Source organism: Mixophyes fleayi, chromosome 8 (assembly GCF_038048845.1).
Source record: "Mixophyes fleayi isolate aMixFle1 chromosome 8, aMixFle1.hap1, whole genome shotgun sequence".
Lineage (NCBI taxonomy): Eukaryota > Metazoa > Chordata > Amphibia > Anura > Limnodynastidae > Mixophyes > Mixophyes fleayi.
Window position 1 is genome coordinate 109,231,841 of NC_134409.1, and position 15,960 is coordinate 109,247,800.

Sequence of the window (15,960 nt, forward strand, 5' to 3'; positions counted from 1 at the left end):
GCGGTGTGGTGTTTTCATGGTGTCTTTAGCTTCAGTATGTTCTGCAGAAGGAGTGCACAACACGTATTGAATGTGCGTGGCCAATTTTTTCTTAAAAAAAAAAAAAGTTAAGAATTCTCTCTAATAGGGTAAACTACAAATGGTACATTATATTTCATGCTGCTTATTAAAGTCAGAAATATCTATATGCCGCTGCACTCCATCTAGACTGTATTTAAAATGCTAGTTTGGTATTAGAAAATTGACTTCACAAATTTAATAGCTTGTGTTCTTCCACCCAAATTCATTGACCCATTCTTGAAACTTTTGTGACCACTAACAGCGCCTCCCGTTTTATTCTTGCATTGCTCTCCTCCATTCCATCTTACCTCTCTGACTTGACCGAAGTACACTCGCAATGTCCACTGCACTCCAAGACTGATCTCCTCTACTAATTTGTGCTTCCAACGTGTTCCCTGCCCCCTGCTTCTCCAATGGAACTCGTTGCCTTGCGTTTATTAGACTTTGCATTTTTAAAATGCGCCTTGATTCCCAGCTCTTGATGCCCCCCCCCCCCCCCCCCTGTACTTCTGCATCTGAGAGAATAAACTCGGGCTCTTTCACGCACAGGGGAAGATTGAACGGCGGACATCACTACGACCATATTTTCTGGCAACTACGGTAGGAATCTCCACTCCTTTTTCCTTGCACCCCAAATATGAGCGGAGATTCCAGCCATAACATCGGCGTGAGGTGTGTCCGAATGTTTGGGAGACGCCTTGTGCTGAATTGAAATTCCTCCAAAGGGGGAGGGACACTGGGTCGTCTTAACCACCTGTTTGTGCTTGGTTTGGTCCACATGGCTTATGCTACAATCACATGGATTATCTAGGTAGTGCAGGATGGAACCTTGTACTGTTTTCAGTCTGTCTCCCTACATTCAACCTGCCAGAGAAAGCTTCTCCACTTTGTCTATGACGGTCACCTCATCAGCTATGCAAGCTCACATTAGTTTCCATTGCCCACCCTGCTTCTGGTCTAATGGGATGATGCGTCTGCTCCCTTTAATGGAAGTCCTACGGCTATATAACCGCCACATGGTTAGTAAACTGTGCAGTCTCTGTTGTATCGCCAAAGATTTCCATGATGCCTTGCTCTCTGAAGCTGACAATTCTTTTCTTTTCCCGCTGTTACTGCATGAACGCAATCTGGGAATGGGAGTCATGCAGAAATGTCACTAAAAATGCTGGGATTGTCCAAAATAGCCCTTGACTGTAGATATACCTTTTTGACATAACCATATTACGCAGTTTTGCCATGTGATGGTTAAAGCAAGAATATAAATGTAAGTAACTTTCGATAAGGTTTTTTTTTTTGGAGGGGGGGGGGGGGGGGGGGGTTTGGACCTTTTGGTATGATGGTAAACTTGTTATATAATATACACTATATATTTTCAATATTTTAGCCCTTATTGGTAGAATACAATACTAGCTTGGAGGTCATTGCTTTAAGTGTTTAAGCCTAATTGCCTGAAATCATATCTGAGAACCTTCCACGTACCTCTAACTTTGTCATTGGTACTATACCGCTGAGTCCTCACCAGCCCCTCTCAACAATCTGTAAATCGATCCAAAATAAGCCATGCACACAGAAGACCGAAAATTGTTCAGCATTTACAAATCTAGTGACAGATCGGTCCTCCTGGTATCTAAATCCTGTACCACCATTACCTGTCTGGCCTTCACTACTCTCCTGTTCCAATTTTTACTAGAACAGTCATTCTTAAGCAAGATTAAGACGAGTACGCACCTGCCCCACACATGCTTAAAAGGCTCCTTCAAAACTGGGTCAGTGCAACAGGATTGACAAAGTAGATGCGGTACCAATCCTTAAAAAAGTAAATTGAATTACGCTTCATTCTGAAAATATAGTCCTGCCAACAACTATGAGCAGTTTTTATAAGTAGGTAAGTTGCAGACTGGATCTTTGTAATGCAAATGTTGTGAACTATTTAGATTTTGCAAAAATGTTCCATACTGTTCTGCCAATCCAATGAGTACCAGATCTAGGGGGAAAATGTATGTACATGTGTAGAGAACTAGTTAAAGGGCAGTTATGAACTTTAATCACACAGATCTAAAAGTGATTAGTGGTGTAGTTCGGGATAGCAATGTATAAGGTACTAGTTATACCGCTGCTTTAATATGGAGTATAGTTTGGGGCACCTCATTGCAAGAAGGACACCGGAGAACTTGACATGCCGGCAAGTTCCCCCCCCCCCCCCCCCCCCATAGAGAGCGACGCTGATCTGAGGGGAGTGCACACATGCTGTCTGGGCACTTAAATCTGTGTGTGTGTGCGGTAGTCTCCGACAGCCATACTTGGTATGCGTTGATCGGAGTTGCAGCGAGGAGCAGACATTTTTGAAAGGGGGCGGATCCGATGGAGGAACTCCCGCCTCCATGTTCAGGTCCCTGCAGCGCGGAGGCGACATTTTAGGCACACATCGGGGCTGCAGGCTGTTTCTCTCCTCTGCTGTTGGGTATAGTTGTGTGGTGACAAAAAATACTTTGTTTTGATTGCCACTGATGCCTATTAAACATTCTCTGGCACATTATTTAAAATTGCAAAGTGGTTAATTTAGTACTGTTACAAGTTGTAGCCTGGTATATAGATCTGGTGTACAAGTCTTGTAGTACTGTCTGGGGTCTTTCTGTTAGACAGTTTATTTATGATTTGTATTTTTAACATATATACAAAAAATTTTTTTTTACATTTTGTATTGTTCAATAATGTCTAACAAGGGGACCTCTGACAAGGGACCCTCTGGAGTGTATGTGTTGTATTTTGCTTGTGCCAAATGTAGAGCAAAGCTTCCGACTGGGCAGCATGATAAAAGTGCTCTTTGTGCAGCATGTAAGTCCGGAGCTCAGGAGTGTCCCGGCACAGACACCGGCAGCCATGGAAGAGCCGCTCTGGTTTAAATCCTTAGCCTCTACCATTGAAAAGTTCACCGAGGTGATGTTAAGAGCTGCAGAGGTACATGAACACCCTACAGCGAACACTCAGGTAGCCAGCGTAGCTCACTCAGCAGAGCAGTGGCCCGCACATATAGAGGCCTTACAGGGCAACCCTATAGAAAGTGCAGGCACATCATCCCAGGGTTCTGCAACTCAGAGTGGGGAACATCTGCTTTCAGTCTCCCACAGGACCAAGTGGGTCATACAGGATGATATCCGGGTGCGTTATCTAGACGCAGATCATTCCTCAGATGAGGAGTGGGATTTAGAGCTGGATGCGCAGGAGGAAGACTTAGTATGTCCTCGGCATCGGCCAATAATGTAGACAGTCTTATCCTAGGTATTGGACATACCTTAGGGTTTCCAGAGCCTGAGCTTTCGGTTCCTTCTGGTTTTTCCATTTTTAAAAAGGACTAAGTCTCAGTTGGCAACTTTTCCTCCGTCCCCGCAGATGGTGGAGATGGTAACGGACGCCTGGGTTAGACCAGGTAAACAGTTTGTGATGCCAGCCAGATTCAAGAGTCTTTATCCTCTTCCAGCAGAAGACTCTGTTAAATGGGAGGCGTCTCCTAGGGTGGACACACCGGTCGCCCGTTTATCCTCATCCTCAGTCATCCCTACACACGAGTGGGTGTCCCTGAGAGGAGATCCCACAGGCAAAAAGTGTGATCATCCTCTCCGTTCAGCTTATATAGCTTCGGGTAGCATGTTCAGACCCACGATGTCCATTGCTTGGGCAAATAAATCGGTACAGATGTGGGCAGAGCAGTTAGTTGCAGCTATCCAAAACACTCCGCGTACAGATCTCCTCTCCCTGGCTCGGCATATTAAGGAGAGTTCAGATTATGTGGGACAGGCAACCATGGATGCGGTGGCTGTAAATGCCAGAATTGGTGGCCTGATCATTGCATCACGGCGTTCCTTATGGGTACGTTAGGGGACCACGGACGCTGAGTCCAAAAGGTCTCTGGAGGTTTTGCCTCTTGATGGAGTGACTGTTCGAGCAGAGCTGGAGAAGGTAATTGAAGCAGCCACAAGGGGAAAAAGTAATGTTCTCCCCATGGGATCCCGTAGACCTCGTCAGGCTCGGTTTCGTTCCTTTCGCTCCTTCTCCCGAGCCCGGAGTGGTACTCCCAGTGGTCAGCCGCCTGCCCCTAGAGGAGGGAGCAGCAGAGGCAGGGGCGTTTCCAGAAAGGGAGCTTCGCGCCCATTTTCAGTTCAGGCCCCTTTCCTTTGGCCTTGCGTCAGCTCCGCGGGTATTCACCAAAATCATGGCTACTATGGCGAGTATTCTGAGACAGAAGGGAATCACGATAGTCCCTTATCTAGACTATCTTCTGTTGAAAGCTCTGTTGGCAGAAATCTTATCTCGCCATGTGCACACCACGATGGAGTTTTTTGAAGCCCATGGGTGGATCCTAAATGTTCCAAAGTCCTCCCTCGTCCCAACTCGGCGCATGCGCTTTTCTGGGGTTACAACACAGTGTCACAGAGAGTCTTTTTGCCTCGGGACAAGATCAGCGCCCTCCAGCGCAAAACCAAGAATCTGTTGGCTCGTCCTCATGTATCCATGCTCAGCTGCATGAAGCTGCTGGTGACTATGGTATCTGTGTACGAGGCGGTCCCGTTCGCTCCGTTCTCTCCAGCTAGAGATCCTTCGGAAGTGGTCGGGGTCTCACGAACAGCTAGACAGGCAGATCATCCGCCTGTCGAGACCGACTCGACTTTCTCTGACGTGTTGGTTGACCACCAAAAATCTGGACATGAGTCAGACCCTCCAGTCGGGCCTCTGGACCTTAGTTACGCAAGTCTGTCAGGCTGGGGGGGGGGGGTCACGGATTCTTAAGGTCGTGGCATACATAAACCATCAAGGGGCCATGCAGGAGACAGCCAAGATCATGTTATGGGCGGAGCGCCATGTGCCACAGATTTCGGCAGTATACATCCCAGGCGTAGACAATTGGGAAGCCGAATTTCTCAGCAGACAGGGTTCACCCAGGCAAATGGTCTCTGTGTTCAACGCTGGGGAATGCCGGAGATCGACCTCATGGCCTCCAGACAATCACCAGGTTCCCCTGTACTGCACCAGATCCCGCAGCCCTCTGGCTTACGCATCTGTCGCCATGGCCATTCCATGGCGGTTCAGACTCGTGTATCTGTTTCCACCAATTCCCCTGCTGTCACGCGTTCTAAAGAAGGAGCAGGTTCCCGCCATTTTAGTAGCCCCTCATTGGCCTCGCAGGGCGTTGTTCTCAGACATTCTAAAATTGTCCACGGGACCAGCGTTTCGTCTGCCCATGCGTCCAGACCTTTTTGTTCAGGGCCCCCTTCTTTGCCACGATTTATATCGTCTAGCTTTGACGGCGTGGCGATTTGAATCCTTAGTCCTTAAGGTGAAGGGGTTCTCGTCTCGGATTGTTAACACCATGATCAAGGCTAGGAAACCATCTTCCTCTGCTATATATTAGAGTCTGGAAAACATACATTCTCTGGTGTGAGTCTCAGGGTGTTCATTCTTCCAGGTTTAGCCTGCCCAGGTTGTTGGCCTTCTTGAAGGAGGGCCTTGATAAAGGACTCCGTTATGGATCTCTTAAAGTTCAGGTGTCATCGCTCTCGATTTTCAGAGAAAGCTGGCGTCTCTCAGCGAGGACCAGAACTTTTTGCAGGGGGTTCTTCATATTCAGCCTCCATTTACTCATCCGGTGGAACCCTGGCACCTAAATTTGGTGCTCAGGGCACTGTCTTCCGCCATTTGAACCCCTTCAGATGGCAGAATTACACCATCTCACTTGGAAGACTGTTTTTTCTCTTAGCCATATCATCTGCTAGGAGAGAGTCGGAGCTGGCAGCTCTCTGCTGCTCTTCTCCTTTTCTTGTTTTTCACGAGGATAGGGCGGTGCTTCGCACAAACCCCTCCTTTGTCCCGAAAGTCGTCCCTAGGTTCCATTTGAATCGGGAAATTGTGGTTCCGGTGTTTCAGCCAGGTTCGCCTTCCCCTGCCACGTCTTCTGATCCCTTGGATTATGACTTGCAGATGCTGGATGTAGTCCGGGCTCTCCGGTACTATGTAGACCGTACAGCCTCCGTTCACAAGACGAAGGGTCTCTTTGTTTTGTATAGTGCAAGAAAGCGCGGATGGCCAGCGTCTAAACAGGCTATTGCTCGGTGGATCACTTCCACCATTAGTCTGGCATAAGTCCGAGCATCTAAGCCAATTCCTCATTTGCTGAAGGCCCGCACTCTACCAGGGCGGTTGGTGCATCTTAGGCGGCGCATCATGGTGCTTCGGCAGAACAGCTTTGCAAAGCGGCAACTTGGTCATCTGTTCATACCTTTGCCAAGTTCTATAGATTGCAAGCGTTTGCATTGTCAGATGCGAGTTTTGGCCGATAAGTGTTGCACGCAGCCGTTCCAGAGCGTTCCCTCCCTTAGGGGCAGCTTTGGTATGTCCCCAATGTATCAGTGTCCCCCAGTGGTAGGAAAGAGAAAAGAGGATTTTTACTCCCCTTAAAATCAATTTCTCTTACTCCACTGGGGGACACTGCGCACCCTCCCTTGCTCTGTAAATAGTTTATGTGAATGTTTATGCCTCTATTCTTTGCCCTTTAGGGCAGCTCCTTAGCGTACACTTGGTTAGTCAAAACTGAGGTGTCCAGGAGAGGAGGGGCATAGTGGAGGAGGGGAGGGAAAATCATAGAAGTTTTTTTTTTAGTGCCTGAACTCCCACACCCACTACTATACCCCAATGTATCGCAGTGTCCCCCAGTGGAGTAAGAGAAATTGATTTTAAGGTGAGTAAAAATTCTCTTATTTTAACTCTTCAATCCTCCTTGGCAGCTATTACAATATGATGAACCAGAGCAATACTTTAGTAGGAGCGTGGAATAAACAAATTGGCCACATCATGAATTCTGTTCAGTGGCTGTGTGAGCGTCAATAGGAGAAAAGATTAGTGAAGGTGTGAGTAGATGTCCATCATGCTGCTTTGCAAAACTGTTGCTGAAGCCCGAGTCCTTCTTGCCCACGTTTTTGCTACTACCTGTGTGGAATGGGCTCTCAGTATGCCTGGTACATTACTCCTACTCCTCTTATGTCTGTACAGTTACTTTTCTGATCCACCTGGAAGCAGCTTGCTTAGAAGGGGCACAGTCTTTCAGAGGCCCTGTTAGAACCACAGAGTTGTTCTGTGCTTCTAAATCTTGCTGTCCTGGATAAATATATAGAAATTGCCCTTATCAAGTCTGAGTGCCGTTTTCTTTCCTTTTCATCAGCAGTTTGTGTACAAAATGATGACCGTATGACCTTCTGGTTAATGTTGATTGTAGACCCTACTTTTGTCAGAAACGTAGTTCCAAATACTACTTTGTCTGCGTACATGTTCAAAAAGGCTCCCTGCGCTACAGCGCATATAATTCTCCAACTCTGTGAGTAGAAGTGACTTCCACCAAGAATAGTAACATTAGCGTCATCCATCTCGGAGAAACCTTTTTGTAGTGGTTCAAAGGGGTCCGTTATCAAAGTGTGGAGCACTAAATTGAGGTCCCATTGAGCCACAAAAGAAGATAATGGAGCGACAGATCATCGTCTCTGCTTGGGGGGGGAAGCCAATTATCAATTCCTCGGAAGCTAATTTGGAAAATAAGAAGACACTTGGGGCCTGATTCGTGTCCAAATGCAACTTACACATAAGTTTAGTGTTTAAAACAAGCACTGAACTTGTTTGTAGTTCCGACTGTATTCAAATCCAAGTTTATCTCAAGATGTTTCGATTTGAATCTGGGTGGAAGGAGCTCTGTCTAAACAGTACTTGCCATATGTAGACACACAGAACAGACTCGTATACGCACATGTGCAAATACAAGAAAAGTTCACATCAGAGCGCATAAAACTTTTATGTGATTGTAAATTAAAATAACCACAAAGTTCTATCAATATATTAAAATAATTTTTTACATTGATTATGATTTCAGTGTGTACTGTCCATACAATGTGTTTTAATAGTATATCTTAGCTGTATTCAGTTCTGTGAATTACACACATGAATTCCACTAGCTATCAAAGTCTGTCATGTTGGTCATCACTATTAAAGTAATTCTATCGTTTTAAAATAAGCATTGCCCAATCAATTGTATGTGTATTCAAAGCACATGGTGGTTTATTTTAACAGATGTAAATAGTCAACAATTCAATACATTATTATATTATGGTACAGTACAGCACAGCCAATACCAAAAGATAAGTACATACCAATGCAATCGCTTGCGCACGCTGCGCACCCACCGGACCCGATGGACAATATTCTGTATAGAATATTGTGTCAGAGTTGACTGAGGCCCCAGTGAGATGCAGCTAATATATATACAATCAGTGTTTCATTGTGAACAATAGAGATGACGTAGATTGTTTCTATAGGTCCAGACGTTGGGTGGGTCCAGGCCAGACAGGTAATAGGTTGATTCAATCTAAGGAATCCAAAGGTGGGGGTCTTCTCCTTTTCATAGCCAGTATCATACAAAGGTTTACTCTCTAATATCAATAACTAAAGTATGCAATGTGCGATCTCTTCGCCGACTGCACCGGACAGCTGCTGATGATTAGGGCTTCAATATGATATCAGGCATGACACCTTTCCTATTACTTAAACCTTCAATAACACTACAATGTACATATAATCAATATATATATATATATATATATATATACATATACTAATAATAAACCAAATACTATCTGCTCCTGAATTACAGTGTAACAGAACCAATATGAAATTATATAAATAACTAACTGTTGTAATGCGAGTGTGTGCGTGCGTATTTTACCGTGCGAACGCACCACGCCACGTAACACGTGGCGTACGCTTCGCAATACGCACGGCAAACCAATATTAAACCAATATACTTTCTTTCATCCAATTATACGACTTCAACATCACTATCGATCGGTATTTACATCTGCCCAGTAGTGGGTGCAGAAGATACAGGTGAAAACAAGCGTACTTTGGACTTGAATCTGCCACATCTCGTTGGAAACCCCTTACTGCACATAACCATCTAAGTCTGCCCATTCTCTGACCCGTTTTACCTCTCAAGTTGTAGGGAGTTGTGTCATTTGCGTTCATTGGTGTAATGGCAGTTTCTGGTCATGCGTAGAGGTTTTTCACACAAGATACCGTACGCAAATGGACGTATGGCCGAACGTGAATCGGCTCTTGCTATGGAAAATGGTACCATCACTGTAGATGAGGCAAGACCTTTGCTAAGACCATCCTGAAAGAAGCCAAGGACCTGTTGAATAGTTGCTGCAGTTAGACTGAATTTAGGATTACACCATGTGAGAAATTTCTTTGCATTATGTAATGGTTTGTTGAAGAGATCTTTCTTGCTTGCAAAGGTATTTATCATGTGGTTTCTGCTCAATCTCCATCTAGTTAAAGCCAGCGTATTTGGATAAGAACCAGGCCTTGGCACAGGAGCTCTGGCCAAAGATGTAGGGCTACTGGAGCATCTCCTAGGCTACAGGAAACCACGGATGGAGTGGCCAAATCGCAAGGATCACTATTACTTTTGCCTTCTCTTTTCTTATCTTTTATTTTTAGCATGTGAGCAAAGAGTGGAAACGGAGTGAAGACATAACCCAGGCTAAATGTCTGGAACTGTCAGTCCGTTTAATTCCCTCTGTCCCTGGAGCTTTGTACTGTGAGAAGAACAGAACCTGCTCGTTACCATCATGTCCACTGTTGTTAACTGAGGTAATCTGCTATATGCTCTGCTTGCCTGCACCATGCAGCCTGAGATAGAGAATTCAGATTCTTGCTTCTTCCACCATCATGGTTCTGCTTTTGTTACATCCTTGATTGTTTATGAAGGCTGCCACTGTCTTGTAGCCTGAGAATATTGAGATTCCCCTTCTAGTTGAAGATGAAAGTGCTGAACTGCCTTCCACATTGATCTCAATTTTTAAGATTTTTTTCTCATTTTGATATTAGTTGTATTTCTATATTGCAAATGTATTGATTTTTTTGATGCAGTAGCCATATGTTGGAGGAAATCTGTTTTGTAACTTCTAAAGGCAGGCTAATCTCTTGTTAATTAAGTCTTTCATGTTGAGTGACCAAGACCTCTTTGAAACTGAATGCATGAGGGGGGGTGTCATTATCTGCTATCCTGTCTTGTTAAAAAGATAGGAAACATGAACAATGTAGACAGCAAAAGATTTGGGAAATCAGATTGATGTAAACTTTGTTGGTTTAAAATTGCATTATCTCTAGGGTAGAGAATATTACATTCTGATGCTAAACATCTGATGTAATATCTTAGACTTGTGGTAGGAAAGAGGCTGGATTACCTCCTGGCAGGCTGTGTATAAAAAGAGCCCTGTTTGACTATGGATTGTATTATTCCATCTGTAACTTCTGGAAGATTGCGCTACCTCACTCAAACTAGTGTGTAACTGTCCTTGTAAGGACTACTTGAGCTAATAAAACATCACTGCTTCAAGATCCTGCTTTGATGCCAACTTACCTGCTGTAATTCCTGTGACCTACATATTAGACAAATCTAATCCGTTGTCCAACTGTTCTGAGGTTGGGACCCAGCCTCTATCAATACTGTCTGCTGCTACCCTGAAGCTCTGGCCAGTGTTTATAGGCCAAGGAGAGCCATCCACAGCAACCCTGATCTAGAGGAAGGGGTCAGGGGTAGCAGCCCAGGTGGCCGCAAGAGCATACACTAGCAGTAAGAGATACCCGGAAGGAAGCGGTTCTAGGTGCTAGTGGTGGCAGCAAAGCACCTCCTCCTGTGTTTAGAGGGGCACAATTGAGATAATGGAACAGGGGCAAGGCAAGCCCAACTGGACCCCAGCACCATGACAGGGTTAGCATAGTAGGTCTATTCTGTCACAATCTCCTTCACCAGTATCTGTTAGGATAAAATTAATAGATGCCAGGCAAAAGTGTCTGGTATGGACAAATCGGTTAAGCCTCTTCAAATCCAGAACCATGCAAAAGCCTCCTGATGAGCTTATGACAAGGAAACGTCTAGAATGTGCCTTCTTTGTATGCTGGAATAAGATAAATTGCATGACCCTTTCTTAAGGGATGCAGATGGTTTTGCAAGTTTATCACTTCTGTTCAGTCCACAACTCTGTCACCCCTAATAAAGATGTTCCCCCAAGAACATAGATTAATCTATCTTGTATGCATTTCTTCTAGGGTCCAACACCCATCGATCAATCGATCCATATGTCTGCATACTGTGTAAGTCCGTCCCCTACTGGTGTTAATGGGGACTGATCCTGGCGATAGTTATTGTGGAGTCCTCTGATTTATCCTCCCTTCTGTAAGGAACATTTTGCCATGTTTGTCTCCCTGGCCTATAACTTCACCTCTTTGAGGTGCTGACAACATGAGGAAGAGCCCTCCCTAAACAAGCTAACAATGGGCTTCTTAGAGTAATGGCAGAAACACACATCAGTGCCAGGAAAGATTAATGGTGCAAGATGGAATTGTCCTTGGGCCCTCCCACCCATATGTTGGCTACAAAAGACATGCACACTTTAACAAACCAAGCACTTCAGTGACAAGGGCTGCCACTTTTGTGGCTGAAGTGCTTGGTTTGTTTGGGCCCCCACTAAAACACCTATCAATGTCCTAAAAGCATGTTAGACCAACAGTGCTGTGAAATAAATTCTACAATGTCAAGATGATGTTATCTTCGGCATCATCCTCGCCCTCATCAGTGTGTACATCGTCATCACAGACTATTCATCTCCGCTGGAATCCACCATTAGAGAAGTGTCAGTACTTGGATGTATTTGCCGGTAAAGGCCTTCCTAGTCTAAGATGTAGTTAATTTTTATGAACATCATATTATCCACATTTTTAGGAAGTAACCTCCTATGTTAATCACTGACAAAGGTTCCTGGCTGTGCTGAAAACTCTTTTTGAGTACACACTGGAGGGTGGGCAGCTTAGTTATTGCAAAGTAAGTTTGTACATGCGTTTCCAAATGGCTTGTTTTTTCTCCCAGTATGGAAAGGGACTGTCTGACATTTCCATATCAATTACCTCTTGAAAATAATCCTCACCATCCTTTGCATGTTAAGAGTAGGATCGGATGGAGTTATGGGCGAGGTCACACATTTTTGGTAAAATCTTTCAAAGCAGCCCAGATGTTAAACTGTTGTGGTCTGCCACCTGCGTCATCCCTACTTCTTTTTGGAAAGTGCAATTTCTTACGAGCAGCAGCTGCCTGAGAAACTGAAGGAGACGTCAAGCCAAGGACCAGTTCAACAGTCAACTTGCTGACCAAGAGCTCCTTGCATCTGTTTAAATCTCGGTCATTTGGAAGCAAAGAAGCAATGTAGGTCTTAAACCTAGGATTAAGCACAGTCGCCAAAACATAATGATCCGACTTCAAGATTTTAATAACTCTTGAATCATTGCGAAGCAAATTAAGTACTTGATCTACAAGGCCAACATACTTTGCCGAATTGCTTTCTTTCATCTCCTCCTTCAGTTTGTCAAGCTGCTTTTCCAAAAGTCAAATTAAGGGAATGACTTGGCTCAAGCTAGCAGAGTCTGAACTCACTTCACATGTCACAACTTCAAATGGTTTCAGCACCTTGCACAACAGAAAGGATTCTCCACTGTGCAAAACTGAAATACATTCCTCCTCCTTTCCCAATGTCATGGCTTCTGCAATACGCTTGTATGGCTTTGCGCTGTTCCTCCATCCTCTGAAGCATGTACAGGGTAGAATTGCACCTTGTTAACACTTCTTGCTTAAGTTGGTGGCAGGGCAAATTAAATTGTTCTTAGAGCTGCGGCAATCTCCTACATGCTGTGGCAGAATGTTAGAAATGTCCCAAAATTTTACGGGCCACCGAAAGCATCTCCTGCACCTCACGGTTATTTTTCAAGAAGCTCTGCACTACCAAGTTTGTGTGAGCAAAACAGGGAATGTGATAGAATTCACCCAGTTGTAATGCTTGCACAATATTGTTGGTGTTATCAGAAATAGCATATCCTGGGGAGAGTCCAAGTGGTATAAGCCATGTATCAATCACATCCCTTAGTTTTCGTAACAAATTATCAGCTGTATGCCTGTTAGTGAAGCCGGTGATACAAAGAGTAGCCTGCTTGTGAGAAATGTTACGTAGTGGTGTACATGCTGCTGCTGTTCCTGCTTGTGAAGGCGAATGACCAACCCAGTGGGCTGTCAGTTATAATTTTTGGTTTGGCCACTTCCACTTGTCCACATATCTGTTGTTAAGTGGGTAGAATGGCATTTTTGAGCCCAATTAGTACATTTTTATGAACTTTTTGGTACAGTTGAGGAATAGCTTTTCTTGAAAAATGGTGTTGCGATGGAATTTTGTAACAGGGACACACAACATCAATTAACTGTGAAAAACCAGCTGCGTTTATAGTGGCTATTGGACGGAGATATAACACTAGCATAGTCGCCATGGCATCTGTGATCCGTTTTGCGACTGGATGACTGCTATCATGCTTGCTTCCTCTAGCAAAAGATTGTTTCAGTTAATTGTTGTAAAGTACTAGTGGTTGTCTTCTTGGGCTGCTTATGGGAGGAAGATTCACCCCCAGCAGCAGCAGCCTGACTAACGCTCAAGAATTCTTCAGAGGAATCAAGGATAGTGCAGGAGTCATCGAGCCTTACCAAATTGGATGCAGGGCTAACTCCGATAGCTACTGAGGATATTGATGAGGACGGTGTTGTGGGTGTAGATTGCAGGTGTCTGGATGTAGGTGAGAGAAGGGTCCTAGCTGATGATAGACTGCTTTGTTATTTTTTTTTACCATAACTTTCAGCTTTTCCCAACACCTTGCCATGAACTTGCGTCAAATGGCGTAACATGGATGAGGTTCCAAGATGGTTAAGGTCCCTCCCTCGACTGACTGTGGCTTGACATATACCACAAATGACTAGACAACTGTTGTCAGGATTTGGATAGAAATAATTCCACACATAAGAAGTGTATTTTTTGGTCTTATGTCCAGGCATGCCAATGGCCTCATCTCGTGCCAGAACTGCTTCCACTGGTTTTGATTTTTTTTCCCTGATTTCAAAAGATTATGTATTTTTACATAGGCTTTACCAGATGATGTACAGGGATAACTACCATCAGGACTATAAACACTTTGTAGTGCAAATTCAGAAAAATTACCACCCTCCTATGTCTACTCTTATCATTTTGCCTGCTCTATACTGTGACCTAACCCTTCTCTGTCCCTCTCTCAAATGGCGCTAGATCGCCGTGGAGGCAAGTATTGATTCCAAAACTCGTGAGATCCGATGACGTCACAAAGACGTTTTGCCTCGTTTTGGAATCCGAATTGGTGCGAGAGTACCGAGCCATCGCAAAATTTGGATGGGTTCGGTTTTAAGGAAACCGAGCCTGCCCATCTCTACCGCGAACTGGCCTGAAATTTGAACCCTTACACTAGATCTGCTCCTTGTTCTCTGCGTAGCTAGACTTGTCCTTAGCTTATACCCCTGCATAGGGCACTGCTGGGACCACAACAAAAATAAGTCTATGACCTATAGAAAAACACTACCTGACTTATCTATACTAGAGCCAGAAAAAGACATGGGGGAGGGGGGGGAATAATATGTTAAAGTATATCTTAAGCTAATACAAAGATGTGTCTAATTAACTATTCCTACTACGTGCTAAACAGAGGAAAACTTGTGTCACCATTACCATAGGAAGGGGTTCTTTACTGAAGCGTAGTTAACCCGTGGAATTCCTGTACGCACATAACGATGGCAAATTCACCCACCGACTATTAAAGTGGAATAAATGCTTTTCTTAGGCATCTGTTTTAGTATATGACATAGTGGTAGAAATGAATTAATTTGTGTGTCATTTAAGATATAACCCCTAATATCTAATCTGGCAGCTATCACACTGGGGATTTGTCATACTGTCATGACTTGCCACAATTACAATTTATTATAAGGTTGAATCCGTGTCTTATTTTAACCTTACTTTCTATGTAACCCCTTAAAATGAATCTGCAAGTTTACACTACTACCTGTCAATATTTGATTTTACCATTCCAATTTGAATACCATCACACTTGTGTATTTCGTGCCATTTGATTTAAACGAAACCAAGCCTTAAAATGATGGACAACTTACATTTACAAATGAAAGGAGGAACCTAAGGTGGACTTTTTTTTTTAAAACTATCTTCATCATCGGTGACTTAAGGAAATCTACTCATAGAAGAGTATACAACTGCCTGTGCTGCTTGACTGGGCCTCAGAACAGTGATCAGAGTACTTCACAGTTAGTGTACATGGTACCAATTATAAACAGTGGATGCAGCATGCTGCACTTTTGGTCTTCCATCCCGTGTTGGAGGAGAGAGTGGCAATTTATTGATCACTATTCTGAGGTCCATTAACTTTCGAGTTATGTACAACCAGCCCATTTCAGAGTTTGAAGCATGGTCAAGCATTGAAAGCATCAAGTCATGATTCAACAAAAGCGTCATCTCATAAAAGCAATATGACCTATGGGGAAGCCCTAGCCAAGTTGAGCAATTTTCCGGTTTTGAAAAACAGACGAGGTTGCTGCATCCAGAAGTGTGTAATATGTGGCAATCCTGGTGTTCAATGCCTTCACGTGTGTTTGTGTATCTTAGGAATGTCATTTGCTTTAAAAAAAAAAAAAAAACACCACACATACATACAGCTTCTCTTGCAAATTTTGATACTGTTAAAATAGAATCAGCTTGGAATTCTACTCCATTAAACCGATAACTGGTTCATTGTTTTAGAAGTATTCATCTAAAAAATATTGTGCTTAATGATAGTATTTATCAGTAACATATACACAGCTCTAACATAATATAAACAATCCAAAGGCCGAGCCTAATGAGAATTCATTTTTTAATACAACTGGACAGACTTTTTTTGTTTTTCAATATAAAA